Raw genomic sequence first — 12,652 nt, 5'->3', positions numbered from 1 at the left:
TGAACAGAACACACGGTCATTAAACTCAGTCAGCGACATTCCTCGGCTCAAAAGCGTCGTTTTTCGGTGCAATTTTAATTCCACAGCACAGTTTTCTCTACACTGAGGAATTGTAATCCTCTGTAAAGACCATTTTCTAATCCATGCACCATGTTTCAAATATTTCTAAATTTTATTTTCATATTTTAGGTTACTTCTCCTGCTTCTTGGTGCAAATATCATGACATGGTCATATCAGCCTTCTATATATGTATGATAATAATGGACATAGTATTACTCCAATGCTGGATGCAAACCATAATGTGTTTGCTACGGGAAGACAGTTCCAATTGGGAAAAGAACTTCGACAGACTTTAGACCTACTGGAGCCAGCGTGACATTCATTAGATAGCCTTATTCCGTTTACACGCTTATCCTAAACGTGTGCCAGAACATAGTGTCCGGCAATCCTTTTGCATCGGTTTATCGTTTTACACCAAACGAACCCCTTAAGAAGGTCAACGAAAAATAACAAGTAAGCAAAAAGGAGTTAAAGACCAGTGTGTTTAAAAAACTACAGACTACACTGAGTGGTTTAGGACAATTTTCTTAGTCTAATGCATATAAGAGATCTGTGGTCTCTATTTTACCATGTTATTTACAAAGAAAAGGCACAACACACAGTTTTGCACAACTTTGCCCTTCACGAACGATTGCAACAGATTTCTCATTCACACACTATGCCGTCACGCCGGTCCCTTCTCGGTGGACCGCGTACAAAGTAGTGACGCTGAACCGGCAATGTAACCGTCCGGTAAATGCTTTCGATGCAAATTTTTCATCCCTTCGCACCGTCGGGGTACACCCCTATGCTTCCCCCATAATCATACGCCGCCTGTCATCGGTACTGCCTCTTATCTCGCATCCTTGCAGACGCTGCCGGTTGCCCCGCCAGGTACGATAGGGCCGATTAATAATAATGACAATAATAATAAAAACGACGGCGTATTAACTTTTCTCCTTTCGTTTCGCTCTTTCAGGCCAGTATGCGAAGGTTTATGCGCAGAGCGCCGCAACAGCCGTGTGATAGGGGTGTGTTAAAGGGAACGTCTTTTGTGCGTGTATGGGTTTCCCCCGGCATTGCATTGATAAACGGTGTATTGACGCCCTTTTCCTTTTTGTTGTTGTTGCTGCGCGATCGATTGTTTCACGATCGCAGACGAAAACAGTCGAAGCACATAAGGACGAATGAGGGCGAAAGAAGTGGGAAGAAGACGGTGGAGGGAGGGGGGTTAATTTGCTCCCGTCTCGGAATGTAGCCAGTTTGCCTCGGTGGGGCGCAACACGGTCACCAACGGATGATGGTAGTGTATGGTGGTGGTCGAATCGCGCCAAGCAGAAGCATAAACGCTTGTTTGTTATCTTCCGTTCTTTCCACTGCTGGTTATGCTTTTGTGCACATGCTTACGCTTTTTAACTGTTTGCTTTCGGGTGATAGTTTGCGTCAGACGCACTGCTATTAGGAGATTCTCCCGCGAACGGAACCCGTTTTTTTTTTCGTTGGTGGCGTTTTGGTGGGAATTGATCTCACGATTTGCGCCGGCAATGGTGATCGGCTCGGGTATGTTTGATACCCGATCGCAAACGTCCAGCAAATCCACACACGTAGGATGGCGGTTTTCCATGTCCAAGCTTTTGCGTCACTGGGGAAGCGTTGCGTCCAAGCATTACTTCGATTCGATCGTTTTGGTATTGTTAATTTATGATCTTTGGCTGAGGAGGAGATCTCCATGCATCGTTCTGTATATTTCAGTGAAATTAATACATGTTGTATGCATTGTTGAATTTTATTTTCTCAAAAACTTTTGGAGGACTGTTTTTTTGGGATTATTTGACTGTGTTAATAGTTTATATTCGATTGTAAAGTCTTGAACAATAGCATTTTAAGTCCAAGGCTTCAGCTTCTTTCAGCTATAAGCCTTGAGTGCCAAATTTATTTAGATACAACCCAATTCTATAACTCAAAATAATTAAATATTTTGGTCAATGTTGTATTGTAATATAAAGAGAGTTTGTTGTAATCTAGCAATCGTTGTAGATTGAACACAGTTCACAGTAGTCTATGAACGTAGTTAAGGATTAGTTAGTTGCAATAAAACCATCAATCAGAACAGACGTCTTTAGGTTATGGGCGACAAGCACAAAGAAGTGGCGGTTCACGGAATACCGCAGTTTTCCGGAACAGGCTACGACACCTGGAAATTTCGGGTCGAAGTGTTTTTGAAAGCGTCGAAAGTATGGGACGCAGTGGTAAAGGACGTTCCATCAGTGGCCAGTGAAGTGACCAAGTTTGAGGAAATGGACGCGAAGGCAATGTCTCTACTGGTGAGCTTTATTTCTGACGAATACTTGGGATGTATTCGAGAAAAATCCACTACGAAGGAAATGTGGGAAGCACTAGAGAATACATTCGCCAAGAAATCCTCGGGAAGGCAAATGGTCTTAAGGAACCAGATCGCTCGTCTGAAGTTGAAGGAAGGGACATCGTTGCGCGCCCACCTTCAACAATTTGAGGATCTGGTTCGGCAGCTTCGAGTGGCCGGATCAAAACTTGAAGAAAGTAACGTCTGTTCGGCTTTGAGTTTAACGCTTCCGGAGTCCTATGATCCCCTGATGACGGCATTAGAAAACCTTCCTGAATCACAATTAACGTATGAATTAATGAAGACCCGGTTGCTAGGCGATGAATGCAAGCGCTTGGATAGAATCGAAAATTCTGAGGAGAAGCCTACTGCATTTGCTGGAAAAAATCGAAATAGGAACGGTTTTGAAAAATTCAACGGAAAATGTCACAACTGTGGAAAGAAAGGGCATATGAAAAAGGACTGTCGAATTAAAACGAAAGCCAACGTTGCCAGTGAATCAAGACAAGTTGTGTTCATGGCGGATGGAATCGGACGTAGGGTACAAACCGGTGATCAGCTTCAATTCCTGCTGGATTCAGGAGCTAGTGACCACATGGTAAATTCAAAAAAGTTTTTTACAACCGTGGAAAACTTGAAACAGCCAGTTTTCATCGATGTAGCGAAGAATGGGGAATCTCTCGTGGCCAAAGAAAGCGGCGTTATTAACGGAATGAGCAACCATGGCGTTCTGATGAGTGCTGAAAACGTTCTGTATGTGCCGACTTTAAGAGAAAACCTCATGTCTGTGAAAAAGCTTACGAAGGCTGGTGTGGATGTAATATTTCAAGAAACGCAAGTGATAATGAAAATCAATGGAAAAATAATTGCAACTGGAAAACAGCGAGGAAATCTGTACGCTATCGAATTGAAAATTGAACGGGCTAATGCAAGTATAGCAGAAGTGGAGTATGCTGATCTTTGGCACCGTCGTCTCGGTCACATCAGTGAAGGTGCCATGTCTACTATGATACGTGAAGACCTTGCTCTGGGTGTGCGCTTCAAACCAGAAAAGCTCAAGTTTTGTGACGTGTGTGTCTTGGGTAGACACTGTCGGGAGCCGTTCAATGGTGCCAGAGACAGGGCAACCCGACCGTTGGAACGTATCCACTCTGACGTATGTGGACCGATGGACACGCCATCGTGGGAAGGTCATCGCTACTTCGTCTCGTTCATAGACGATCAGTCCCATTTTGCTGTGGTGTATTTGCTTCGAAAGAAATCGGAGGTCTTTGAAAAATTCAAAGAATTTTCAGCAATGGCGACTGCGATGTTTGGTACGAAAATTTCAAAACTCACTGTAGACCAGGGACGTGAGTATTTTTCGAATAATCAACAAAAGTACTACAAGGCGATGGGAATTCAGGTGGAGCCAACAGTAGCCTACTCACCGCAACAGAACGGGGTCGCGGAACGGTTCAACCGAACTCTTATCGAAAAGGTACGTACTATGTTAATTGGATCGAATGCGCCCAAGTCATTGTGGAGTGAAGCTGTGCTAGCAGCTGTGTTCATCTTAAATCGAAGTCCAACGTCTGCGATATCAAAGAACGTTACGCCTGCTGAACTATGGTATGGAAGAAAGCCAAGTCTGGAAAAGGCTCGTGTCTTTGGATGTCAAGCATTTGCATGGGTGCCGAATCAACAAAGAAAGAAGCTTGATGCAAAAAGTCGACAGTTATTCATGGTCGGATATGCACCAAACGGCTATCGGCTATGGGACAAGGATTCTAAACAAATCGTTATTGCTCGTGATGTGAAGTTTAACGAAACATATTTTCCATGGACGAATGATACACAAAATAACGGAAAATTAATTGTACCGCTAACCTACGAGCAAGAGGGGGAAGAAGTAATCGAGGAAGAAGTGATCGAGGATGCCGTTAATGTACATCCGGAAGAAGAAGATCCAGACGAGCAATATGGGGAAAACTCTTCAACTGAATCACTTGACTGCGATGGTGTCCAATCGTGTAATGATGATGAAGATGCAGCGGAAGCAGACGATACCGCGCTCCCTTCGCATCTAGATCTGGACTTGTCTTCCGGCCCTAGTGGCGAACAGTCTAGGAGGCGCAGCGAACGGGAGCGCCGATTTCCCGGTAAGTTCCTTGACTATATTACCGGATTCAGTGCTTGTGCTGTTGGCCCTCCGTTTTCTTCAGACGTTTCAGAAATGTATAACGACATTAATGCTCGTGAGGATCGTGACCGATGGTACCAAGCGGTACAAGATGAACTAAACTCCATGAAGGTCAACGATGTGTGGAAGCTGACGGTGTGTCCAGCCGGTGTGAAACCGCTAAAAACAAAGTGGGTGTTCCGGCTGAAGGAGGATGAAACCGGACAACAGGTCCGGTATAAGGCACGACTTGTAGTCAAAGGGTTTCTACAACAGCCCCGGATTGACTTTGAAGACACATTTGCACCCGTTGCTAGGCTGTCGACAGTTAGAGTAGTACTAGCTGTTGCCGTCCATCGTGGCTTACACGTACACCAAATGGACGTCAAAACGGCTTTCTTACACGGAGTGTTAAAGGAGGACCTGTACATGGAAGTGCCCCAAGGCGTGAGGGCTAGACCAGGTATCGTGTGCAAACTTAGAAAATCGCTTTATGGTCTAAAACAAGCTCCACGATGCTGGAATGACCGCTTCAATTCGTCATTGTTGAAGTTTGGGTTCCGTAGATCAAACCGGGACTACTGTCTGTACGTTTCAACTGAAAAAGGTGATGAAATTTATCTGGTGCTTTATGTCGACGATCTTCTGATTGTTGGACGAAATATTCGAACGATGGAGAGACTGAAACGGCGGCTCACAGATGAATTTGAAATGACCGATTGTGGGCAAACGAAGTTTTTCCTGGGAATGCGAATGGAGTACAACCGAAATCGTGGCGAACTGAAGCTGTCACAGGAGGCAGCTGCAAACAAAATTTTAGAAAAATTTGGAATGTCGGAATGTAATCCAGCGAAGACCCCGATGGAGAAAGGACTTCAGTTGAGTCGAAAAGGAAATCATACTGCACAGCCATATCGAGAGTCGCTAGGCAGTTTGATGTATCAAATGCTATGTGTGCGACCTGATTTGTGCTATCCCGTAGCTTACATGGGACGATTTCAACAATCACCAACGGAAGATCATTGGCAAACTCTTAAGCGTATCATGAGATACCTTAAAGGAACCGCTACTATGGGACTTCACTATAAGAAAAATCCAGAAAGTAGATCACTCGAAGGATATGTCGATGCTGACTGGGCGTCCGATGCAGAAGATCGCAAATCCGTAACTGGTTTCTTGTTTAAGGTATATGGTTCAACAGTATCTTGGGCAAGCCGGAAGCAGTCAACAGTCTCCTTGTCATCAAGTGAGTCTGAATATGTAGCGCTAAGTGCTGCTGTTTCCGAAGGAATCTGGTTGGCTGGTATTTTGGAAGATTTGCAATGCAAAACACCATCGGATCCAGTTATTATATACGAAGACAACCGTGGCTGTATTGGTCTGGCTAAGAATGCTGAATCCAAAAGGATAAAGCACTTGGATATTAAACATCATTTCATTAAAGACCATGTTGCTGCTGGTAATGTTAAGATTGAACCGATAAGTACTACTGAACAGCAAGCGGATATATTAACGAAAGCTTTGGATGCAAACCTATTTGAATATCTCAGAAGCAAAATTGGAGTCAGCGATTGAGAGGGGGTGTTGTAATCTAGCAATCGTTGTAGATTGAACACAGTTCACAGTAGTCTATGAACGTAGTTAAGGATTAGTTAGTTGCAATAAAACCATCAATCAGAACAGACGTCTTTAGAGTTATTATTGAAGTTTTACAGACTACAACGGCGGGTCTAGTATCGCATATTACCCTAAAAGTAAAGACTTTCTCCTAATAATATTATCTAGAAACTGGTGGAAAGCAACTATAATTTTAATGTATTATTTTTCCTCGATTTTGTTATTTATTTGAATTAGTGTCATAAAATAATATTTAAACATAAAAATTTTAATAAATTTATACTTTTTTCATAGTTTTATGTAAGAAGAAACCAGCTTGAAGCAGCCAATCCCTTATAGAGTCGACCGTAAAATCTGCTTACACCAAACCTTTCACTGATTTATTGATCGCATTGGGTCGCAAGGCTTTGACCGGAGACAGTTTAGCTGCAACGAACCTGTTTTATTGACTTCTTTTTTCTCGACGCTGCTGTTGTCATTGTTTCCGATCATCCAATCGGGAATGCGAAATGAGTCACACCACCGGCTGGGAAGGAGCTTGCTTTTCGCGACCCACCGTAAAATGTCGTCATCGGTCGGCGTTTTAACAACAGCCTGTACAGTTTTGCAAAAGCCTCTTACGTATGCGATCGTCCAGCTCTCGTGTGCAGCAAATGTACAAGCATTGTCGCTTAAAATGGATCGTGATTATTTCAGAATTAGGTATTAAACGGGTTCAATATGATTCTAACAACTAAAATTAGCATAACAAAAATCTAATAAATACACCGTCGCCTCCAAGTGGAGGGGCCCATGTGTTGCTAAAAACAGATAAATAAAACATCACCGTTTTCTGGCACGTCGGGCGATATCTGCTGGAAGAGTTCCAAATCATCACACGGTCACTTTTCAATCAAATAATGTAGGATGATTCTTCATTTCCTGCTCGGTTGGTCGGGCAATGCTACTGCCTAAAAAAAATAGAAGATGACGCATTATAACACACGACGGCAGCTCTTTTAAAACGTTCCGTTTACTTTGCCCAGAACAGGGAGTAGTAGTGCATCATAACTTACACATGCGGGGGGGTTTTGTTGTTGCCGTTAGATTGTATAGGAAAGATGACGTATCGTTTCAATAGTGAGGGTGTGTGTGTGGAACGATTTTTCACAGCGTTCCAATATAGCCGCACTGTTCGAAAACTGTTCGAACCGTATAAATACATTACACTGCGGCACTAAATGCATTACATTCATGAGTGCAATGAGTCAAACAATTTTACTAGCCCAGCTCAACCAAGCACAACATATTTGGCCAAGTCAGCAAAACCTTTTTTTTTGCTCATGTTTATTTTATTTACAGGGTTTTCCGAGTCAGTTTCGAATGCAAACATTGTTATTCACCGCATGCAAAATGTTGTTCCACATCGATCTTACATTTCATTTCCATCAACATAATTTTTATTTTTTGCAGCATGATTTTGCAACACCACTCAAGCTAGATTGAGTTGGACAGTTCTTTGTTATCTGTTTGAAAATCATGTATTGAAAGTGGAATTTCATTTTGAAGCAAATGCACCATTTGACAGCTGTTGAAAAACATATTGCATGCGGTGAAGAACAATGTTTACATTCGAAACTGACATGGAAAACCCTGTATTGTTCACTAGAACAGGACGATCTGCAGGCGTCTCTAGGCCCATTATTGCGGTAGCTAATAAATTAAACATTCTCAAAATTTTGTCGCCAAACGATCGGATTCCGAAATTCCTCTCCGACTCACAACCTTCAATGGTGCAATACCCGTTGCATTATGCCGTAAACTTATGCTGCTGTTTGCATTCCGTCGTTACGTTCAATGCCAAAAGAAGAGCGCAAGGGGGGAAAAGCATTGTAAGACAGTAGGAAATATGATGGCACGTAAGCCTTTGGAGAAGCATTTTCCATAAGCTTTTGGGGTTAAGAATGTATTGTTCGATTAGGGTTAGGGAAAGCATAAATCTCACGAATTTCACCATATGCGTTTTGTGTGTAGTATAGTCTCTTCTGGTGGAGTCGGTGTTAGTGCTGAGTTAGGATGAAGAGTGTTGTTGGCACACATTTTTTTATGGAATTAATTAGAGTCCATTTAACAGTAAAATACTCCCCTGGTGCAGATGTTTTTATTAAAAAGTATAAGTTTAATCTTTATATACGCTTAATGAAATTGTACATTTTGAAAATGGGGAAAATGGTATATAAAGGAGACGAAATCAATTTCATGTACTAAAACTTCCCTCCAGCTACTTAACAAAATAAAAAAAAAAAGTGCAATCACTCCCGGGGTCCCGATTGACAGTCCATATTTTATTCGACCGTACCAAGAGATTGGAATAAAGCTAAAAAAAAAAATAGAAATCAATTTTATTTTCCCGCTTTCGTCTGCCAAACTCCTTGAAGAGGTTAAACAGAATAATACAAAAAAAAAAAAAACAGTTCCTGATACTGATTTCGTATTCAGACGAAATCGAGCAATCTTCTCCGTGATGATCCTTTAGATTCGATTTTCATTTTGTTTGGTGCTTTCGCGAAACCTTACCAGGGGCACACTAACTCCATTCGCTTCTCTCTCTCTCTCACTCTCCCTTCCTTTGGCACACAACACACAAGATGATGTGCGCCTTTTCTTGAAATTCAGATAAAAGTGTAAGAGTGGCTTCTGCTGCTGCTTCTGCTGCTGCATCCGGATGATGAAAACACACGGTGGTCGGGCCAGCAGCGTCGTCACCCTTCCTGCTGACACTTTTCACCTCCCTCCTGTGTTCCCGGCCGTTGAGCCGGCTTTAGCAAAGTACCCCGGGAGAATAGTTACGATTGTTTTATGATCCGTCGTGTTTCGGCTGCTTCGGTTTCCTCTTGCCTCTCCCGTTTTCCGTTTGCCCGGCCTAGAGCAGCATCTTTCGGCGCCGCTGTGTGTGGCGACGTGAAGATTTTTATGAGTTCATTAGCTGGCCCCTGGTACATCATTGGCATCATGCGTACCTCGGTGGCGTTTCCCCCAGTGAGCAGCAGCAGTGAGTCACTTTCGTTGTATGCCGTTCCATTCGTTTGTGCTCGGGATGGCTGCGGTAGTTTTTCGATTTCTCATACTTTTTATTTATTGATTAGTGTGAGTGGTGTAGGAAAGTCATGCTTTTCTTCGATAATGCAACGTAATATGTTTTGGGAACAAATGATAAAATTCCACACGAGGCAGCGTCTGATGGTTATTTTTATTTTATTTTTAAAGTAATATTTTGCATTTTTTTACGACAAAATTTCATAAATTAGTAAAGGCTAGTATTTCAGCTTTTGGGCGATTCGGTTTGTTTAACTCACAAATCGTTCTTTAAATCAAAATTTATTATAACATTTTATTCAAAATATCAGTTGAAAGTAGCTCCAGAATAGCTATTTTAAATTTGGTTTAGTTTGCCGTTCCTCCCAAGCGAAACGTATTCATACAGTGCATAAAATAACTATACACACATGCTATTTTTCAAGAACAAAACTTTCTTTTTCTGGGAAACAATATTTATCATTCGTGTTGTATTTTTCATATCAAAATTACAGTCGCATCTCGCCAAATTAGATTTCAGAATTTTGAGAATTGTTTGCGCCAACAATGATGCATCTCAAAATTGATTTGTATTCCATTTTTTTTCTGTTAATAAAAATACTTTGTCTAAATTATAAAATGGGGCTTAATCTTACTTGACAAAAAGCTAAATAATAGTTAAATAATTTAAACATCATTATTTAATAAGTTACTCGCAGCACATGAAGTTTTCAAAATTACACAAATTTCATTATAATATTCTCATTAATTTTCTTAAAAGCAACCGATTACATATTTGTGTCATGCACTGTATAAACACACATTCCGCTTGGGCACAGTGGGGTCAACAAAAGAGCTCACAATCAATTTACAGCCGGCAAATGATTAACCGCAGACAGAGACACACACACACTGTTGTTAATTAATATTTAAAAATCCATCCCCAATAATCCTTCCGAAACGACGACGACGATCATCAACGCGCGTTATCTGGTCCTTTTGAAAATCGCTCTTTACAAACGAGTTTTTCTTTCACTTTTCTTTGAAACATGCACTAAAAAAAAGCAAGAGCTACAGCGCTCTCGGGTGGCAACCGTTTTATGGTATCTCATTATGCAATGCTCATAAAAAAAAGGAACGAACCATACAAAATATCATAATAATGGGAAGGGGGAAGAATATCATCTCCTGCGCTGCAACAATAAAACGGGCAACAACAATCAATATTACGATCGCGGCATACAACGCTCATTTTTAACAACGGAAGAAGACGGCGAAGGGACCCAAGGGAGTAATTATTACAACAGCAGGAGGAGGAGGAGGAGGTACCCGCCGCAAGGTACAGGATATTAATCGGAGCCCTATAAAATGTCACTAGACGGGCTTTAAACTTGTTCGGCTCGTTTGTCTGCCGTTGCCAGTGTGTGCGTTTGTGCGTTTGGTGATGGTGGCAACTCAGCCATTTCTCGGTTGGCAATCGATCCCGGCCGGTCGGTGCCGGGGCCATGCGATGATGGGAAATGTAAATCGTTTGCACCAGCCAGCGGGCAGATCGAGCGAGCGTTTTGCCTTCCAATAATTATCCCATTATTATCGGTACCTTCGGACGGTTTTTCGTCATGGCAAGTGGGGTTTTTTGTTTTTGTTTTGCGGCCCAGGAACAGGGGAGAGGCCCTATTAATTCAAACGATCAATCACGACGGCGCAGAGTCCGGCACACACCGGTGTCTCACGTACGAAAGGAAAGGAAAAGGCGTGGAGGTGGTGTGTAAATGCATCATTTATGCTTCTGGAATCGTGCACTGCACAGATTAGAATGTGCATTTTCTTCAATCCGGTTTATCTCAACGCAAACAGTATAACGAAGCGTATGTGTGCATCGTGCTGGTTTAATTATAGTTGTGGAGCATATATTTTTGTATCCTCCTGCTGTGAAAAGTATAAAAAGTAATAATTTTAAACATATCAAAAATGATAAAGTAAATGGCAGAAAGAAATATTTTTGCTTCAATATTACCATGTGGACATATTGAATCGTCCTGAAGCGTGAAGCAATTTGAACCTCTCCTCTGCCGACGGTTGTAAAATTCGGTTTGTTGCAGTAATTAAGTCTTCGGCAATTTGCATTTAATAAATTATGCATTTTTGGCAGCTCAAAATTAAGTCACCAGAAAATTCGTGCCGAGAGGCAGAAGAGTCAACCGTGGTGCGGATGGGAGGATTTTTATACAAATTAACGCACGAGCAAATACGCAAGCTTCACCGCGATCCGTCCGTGCGATCCATGCTGGTAAACACAAGATATAAAAACATAATTATACATAATTAACTTTTTTATCGTTTTCTGTATCTCTCTCTCTCTCTCGGCTGAACGCCAGAGAACGCGGCAGTGTCCACCATGTGGGTCCCACACACCATGTTGATGATGATGGTCGTCGATCGAGCGGAGCTGCTGCTTGCGCATAGCGCGCAGCATGTCGTCTGTTGCGCATGTCGGAGTGTTGTACTTCCCGGTAGAATTTGTTAGCTGCTTCCGTTCACAGGGGTGTGATGGCATTTGACACTCTTGAGCGAAGAAAATGGAAATGAGTGAATACAGTTCCAACAAAAACTGGTTGAAATAGGAACACCGCGGGTGGGACTAGAACTTCCTTTTTGATTTAAGCAGTGTGGTTAGAGTCAGTGATTGAGATTTATTTCATTTTTAGAGATTTATTTCGTCTTCTTATGACATGCGCGGTCTTTTAGTTGTGACAGGATGTTGTATTATGATCATTATTACACACTGATGGCATTCCGTTGCTAATTCCTTCAAATGTTTCGTCAATACAGGGTCCGAACTGAGTTCCGCTAACGCACTTTATCGATGCTGCTCATGCTAATTTCCTCTTCAAGCGCGTCTTAGTACCGAAGCGACCGGTACGAACGACAATATAGTTATCGCACTAGAGCCGTATGATCTTTGCTGGGCCAGCAACATCTCCGCATCGTACTTGGTAATGCCTTTAGCACGCAGTTGACGCCCCGTCAGCCGGTTCAGCATAATCGGTGGCTTCTGGGCGATCGCTGTATCCGGCCGACCGTTCTTCCTTGCCCTTTTAAGTCGATTGTCCGTTTCGCGCAACCTATAACGCACCGAAGCATGATCATAAGGGTACAAGGCGGAAGCGGCAGCACACGCGCCCGCTCAGCAAACTTTCGCACCTTGGTGACGTTCGAGCGAGTAGCGATGGCAGGGGCAGGATCGTGCAGCCGGAACGCTGATCCAACGCTCGGAGATAGTGCTAGATGCGTGCTTTCTGTCGGTCCAGTGCACGCCGGCTTTTGAGCTGCAGGGACGGGTGCATCCGGTTCATCAGACGCTGGTAGCACTGGATGTAGTTGTGCGCTCGCTGGAACTCCTTCAAGATGTGCTTCA

At 42.7% G+C, this 12,652-nt stretch overlaps 1 protein-coding gene across 2 annotated transcripts in view; it reads left to right on the top strand.

The window, feature by feature from the left end:
• Window positions 1-12,652, top strand: part of LOC120949160 (box A-binding factor) — a 64,096-nt gene that overhangs the window by 3,809 nt on the left and 47,635 nt on the right. The gene's annotated exons all lie outside the window — the stretch shown is intronic.

Source organism: Anopheles coluzzii, chromosome 2, assembly GCF_943734685.1.
Source record: "Anopheles coluzzii chromosome 2, AcolN3, whole genome shotgun sequence".
NCBI classification, from domain to species: domain Eukaryota; kingdom Metazoa; phylum Arthropoda; class Insecta; order Diptera; family Culicidae; genus Anopheles; species Anopheles coluzzii.
Note: the sequence above shows the minus strand (reverse complement) of the source record. Positions and strands in the feature narration are given on the sequence as shown.